Genomic DNA, 5,427 nt, shown 5'->3' with positions numbered 1-5,427 from the left:
ATATATATATATATATATATATATATATACACACACACATACATACATACACAACATGCTTCTACACATTTTTGTCTGCTAAAGTCACTTGCAAGGCGTTAGTTGCTTTGGGTCTACAGTAGTCTTTGTTGTTAAGCTGGTATGTGAAACAAATTATCATGAAATTTTGTTGCAATACTTTAATACGGATCACTTTAACCCTTTTGCTACCTCGTATCTGATGACCTTTGTTTTGATTTGTTTGGAAAATAATGAAGTATTTGGCAAAATAACTTCATCATCATTAAGCTGATATTTGGAACAAATTAACATGAAAACGTCATCTAAGATTTTAATTTAGATTGGACACTTTGATCTTTTTCTTATATATTTCTGTCAAAATATTTTGCACTTGTTTCAGTTAATTTTGAAAATTACAAAGAATTTAGTCAAATTCTTTGTAATTTGGTCATTATTAGTGTGGTATTTGGAACAAATTAACACAATTTCACAGAACTTTTTTTTACTTGGGTTACTTTCACGTTTTAGCATTTAAACCATTCATATCAGACCCAAGTGATTTACATGTCTTATGTTTGAACCAACTACATCCAACCTCTCACATTCAGCCTACAATGTCATTCTTAAAATAAACAATTACTTCATCAAAACATCAAAACTACAAGATAACAAATGATTAATTGAAAACAATGTGAATAAATAAACATTACATTTGACAAAATAATCTGAATGGTAAAGGGTGAAATATTTGTCAGTTTCTGTTATGGATCCACCACTTGTCTCAGACAAATTGGTATCTTAATGACTAAGAAACTTGCTGCTTACCTTTTCTCATGTTTTCTTGAATTTAAAAAAAAAAAAAAAAAATTTTTTCTTCCTCTTATTGTTGTTAATAATTTTCTATATGTTGTAATGTTTTTTTGTTTTGTTTTTTGTTTCTAGGTAAGTTTTGGTTCCTTGATGGCTTTCTACAGTTTGTAAGTTATTTTTGTCATAGCCAATTGTAGCGCACATCAGCATATCCAATTATTTTTACGTAGTTGTCCACATTTATCACGGCTGAAATCAAAAATATAAAATTTACCGTTTGATATAGAAGTCCAAGAAAAAAAAAAAACAAAAAAAAAACAGAATATAAGAAATTAAACACTTATGAGAGAAAAAGACTGGTTAGTGTTTCAATGCAGGAATGGCCTGACTGAATAATTACATCTTATTAAAACAAGATTTCTAGTTACACTTTGATATAGTACACAACATAATCTCATAAACTATTGAATAACAATTAACTTTGAAATCATATATATATATATATATATATATATATATATATATATATATATACATGTGTGTGTGTGTGTATGTTTGTATATATGTGCCTGTTGTATTTGTTTTTATGTTTGTGTGTGTGCGTGTATATATATATATATATAATCCTGAATATTTGTGAAGTAGCCACTATTTGCCATAGAGCTTAATTCACAAAGGGTGTTTTGTTTCTCTGTCTAATCCATGTGTATTCTCATCTTGCAATCATTATCTTCTAAGAATGCAATCTCTATTTTTATTGACAAACATAATTCTGTTTCTATGAGCCCCTCACACACACACACACACACACACACACACACACACCAATGTTTTCTAACAAACAGGCTGTTGTTTATCAAACATAAAGACCTGTTGTTTTCCTTTGATTTTCTCTTGTAATGCTTTGTTGGAGTGCATTTATCCAATATTTTTCAACAAAAGATCACTTAGGAGCATCAGTTAGTCTCTTTTCTGTATCTTCTAAGAAGGTTGGGATTTAAAGAACTTGTAGATAAATGATATGTTTCTCGCCAAAGGCTGTTACTTGAATCATGGTTTGTTTTTGAAATATATTTGTATATGATTTTAAATATATTACGCAAATCCGGTACATGGGTTCATACACATCACATATACACACACACACACATGCACTCCTTCACCAAAAGCCAGTCACCAAACAATGGCTATTGAAAAGGTGATAACGCTGGTAGTGCCCCAGCATGACCACAGCCTCTGGCTAAAACACATAAAAGAATAAAAGAATGCATATGTACATACAAGCATGCATATATGCATAAATACATACATACGGAGCCTGGTGTAGTCTTCTGCCTTGCCAGTCCCCAGGAAAACCGTCCAACCCATGCCAGCATGGAAAACAGACATTAAACGATTATGATACATGTGATGGTTGTTGACTAGTTAAATGACTATGATCATGGCTGCCTATGTAAAATCATCTCAATATTACACATTGTGAGAAAGAACAACAACAACAGTTCTTGAATCCTCTCAGTGACTTAGAGAACTTGTTGTGGATACAACAGTCATACAAATTTGTTTGACTTCTTGGTTGTTCCAGATCATTCTGATGGCTTTCTCTGTACACCCTCATGTGCCCAGATAAACCTGAGCGATTTATGCATATTTTCATGCTGACAGTGCATATGAGGTTGATTACTAGTGTGTGTGTGTGTGTATACACACACACATATTAGTTACCCTTCTATAGTATGGGGTAGCCATACTATATCTCTATAATGGGACACCTGTGCTTGCTCCTCTATCATATTTTATCCTCTCAACATCTTGCATAATGCTATCTCTCTCTCTGATAGAACTCCACCTTGTCAAGAGGTCTTTTCCTTTGGGTTTGTAAGTTACTTGGCAATCTCACTAGTGCTGGTGCAATGGAATAAGCACCCAGTACAAATCTGTAAAGTGGTTGGCATTAGGAAGGGCATCCGACCACAGAAACTATGTCAAAGCAAACATTGGAGCTTGATGCAGTTCTTTACCTCTTTGGATTTTATCAAACTGTCAAACCCATGACACCAGGGAAGATGGCTGTGAAATGATGATGATGATACTTCTACCCACCTTTATATAATGCGGGTTAACCCTGTGCCTGTCCCTCCATCATAGTTTAGCTTCTCAACACCTTGCATAATGCCACCTCCCTCTGTACTTCAATTCCCCCCTTGTTGAAAGGTCTTTTTCTTTGTTTTGTTGGTTACTTTGTGACCTCACAAATGCTGGTGCCACAGCAAAAAAAAAAAAAAAAAATCACCACGCAGTACACACTGTAAAGTGGTCGGCATTCAGAAGGGCTTCTAACTGTAGAAGCCATGGTAAGGTAGACATTGGAACTTGATGCAGTTCTCTGGTTTCTTGAATCCTGTTGAACTGTCCAACCCATGTTGGAATGCCAGCCCATGTTCAATGCCCAGTATAGAAGCTGGACATTGAATGATAAACTGGTACTCTGCCGGTTACAACATGGAGAGTTCCAGTATATCCATTCAGTGAAACAGCCTGCTCATGAAATTAACTTGCAAGTGGCTAAGCACTCCACAGACACGTGTACCATTAACGTAGTTCTCAGGGAGATTCAGCTTGACACAAAGTGTGACAAGGCTGGCTCTTTAAAAAACAGGTTCTACTCATTTTTGTCAGCCTAGTAGACTGAGGCAATGTGAAATAAAGTGACTTGCTCAAGGAAACAATGTGCTGCCAGGTATTGAAATCACAACGTTACTGTTGTAAGCTGAATACTTGAACCACTAAGCCATGTACCTTCACACATTAAACAATGATGATGATACGTGTATATCAATACATTTCTCAATGTTGCTTAATTCTTTCTTTCTTTGTTTTGATGTTAGCAAGAGGTAGACTGGTTGTTGTCATCTTCGTTAATAAAACTGCAGTGCTGAAATCAAAGCAACTAATTAAGGAAAGCATCTTGTTTAGGATTGACATGACAGTGCAGTTATCTAACTAATGAGATCCAGAGTAAAAATAGCAGTAATTGGGGACTGAGAGAGGGAGAGGAAGGAGTGAGTTGCTAGACAGAGATGTGGTTAAAGGGGTCTTTTATAGTCTTCATTGCAGCTGCATAAGCCAAACAAAATAGATCTGAAAGAGAAAAAGACAAACAAAACAGATATGTACACGCACGTACACAAATATTTACCTGAATGTATTTAATATTTGGTTGTAAAAGGAATGAGTGGGCGAGAGTGTCGTTTTGGTGAACTTGGAATATTTTTGGTTTTAATGTTGGAACAAATGAAGGTGAATGGCTTAGGGGTTAGGGAGAATCAGCTCATAATAGTAAGATTGTGAGTTCGATTTCCCATGGCTTATTGTTCTGCTCCGCTCACCTGTGAAAGTTGAATTGTACCTGTAATTCAATGGGCCAGCTTTGTTACATTCTGTGTTATGCTGAATCTCCCTGAGAACACACACAGCAATGTCTGTAATTACATAAACACTGTGGTGTAGGTCACTGGAGTAGTCCTAAATCTAGAAAAGATTGTATGATCGTGAAGTTTCGATTGTAGTTCATCTATCCGCATTCATCAGTGATCCTGAGTCAGCGTCCAGTCAAAGATTCACCTTGTACTTCAAAAATGCTCCCCAGTGACCACTTGCAATTCTCAGCTACCCACAATGCACTGACAATTGCATGCTTTTTGCTTCACTGTGCTGTAGGGTTACATATTCTTTATATGGATTTACTTGTACTCCTATCCATCAACATGGGGTCAGTGAACAGAAAAAGTATGGCGGCGCCTGATACAAACAGATGATGCAAAGAAGTGTATTCTCTACAGAAAAAAAAGTAGAGATGATTAAAAAAATATGTGGGGGTTGAAGCTTCATTGTGTTGGCCACAATTTCAGTGTCACTAAATCTACCATTTGTTTCATTCATAAAATACAAGGAGACGATTCAATTATCACTGTTTTTTTTTGTTTGTTTCTACTAAATCTTCTGTGATAAATGAGGATGGATGTTCTATAGTTGTACTGTGCTGTGTCCATGCACAAGGGCCATAACTCTGTTATCAGTATGGTGTCATCATCACCATTGTCACACTATATCTGCCATTCTGACATGGGTTGGGTGGTTTAACAGGGGCTGGCAAGTATAAAAGTGTGATTTACACACAAGTAAATGCAGTAGTTCCTGGTTCATTTACAAGGGCAAGAGCAATAACCCCTGAATAGAAAGTAACTCTGTGCATGATTACTCATCTAACCCATGCAAACATGGAAAGTAAATGTAAAATGATGATGATGGCATATATATACATACACCCACCCACTCTCTCTCTTTCTCTCTCTCTTTCTCTCTCTCTCTTTCTCTCTCTCTCTCTTTCTCTCTTTCTCTCTCTCTTTCTCTCTCTCTCTCACACACACACACTGGATTCTTCACTGACAGACATAACCTGATTAGAAACAGATTGAAAACATGCGTGAAAGATTATTGGAAACAGCAAATGATATTAAATTTTTCTGAAGAAGCATCTGAATAGGAAACTGAAGAAAGTAAAATAAGTAAATAAATAAGATAAAAATATAGCTGTTAAAATAATAATAAAAAAAA

At 35.5% G+C, this 5,427-nt stretch overlaps 1 protein-coding gene and 1 long non-coding RNA gene across 8 annotated transcripts in view; one reads left to right on the top strand and one right to left on the bottom strand.

The window, feature by feature from the left end:
• LOC106869993 (adenosylhomocysteinase-like 1) overlaps positions 1-5,427 on the top strand; it is a 420,486-nt gene that overhangs the window by 212,778 nt on the left and 202,281 nt on the right. The window lies entirely within an intron of this gene.
• LOC106869995 (uncharacterized) overlaps positions 1-5,427 on the bottom strand; it is a 279,440-nt gene that overhangs the window by 226,607 nt on the left and 47,406 nt on the right. The window contains exon 2 of the long non-coding RNA XR_001409476.2: positions 826-1,059. This is a non-coding gene — a long non-coding RNA (uncharacterized LOC106869995). The remainder of the gene's footprint in view (positions 1-825; positions 1,060-5,427) is intronic.

The sequence above is a fragment of the Octopus bimaculoides genome, chromosome 3 (assembly GCF_001194135.2).
Source record: "Octopus bimaculoides isolate UCB-OBI-ISO-001 chromosome 3, ASM119413v2, whole genome shotgun sequence".
In the NCBI taxonomy this organism is placed as follows: Eukaryota; Metazoa; Mollusca; class Cephalopoda; order Octopoda; family Octopodidae; genus Octopus; species Octopus bimaculoides.
This window is presented reverse-complemented; position numbering and strand designations above follow the sequence as displayed.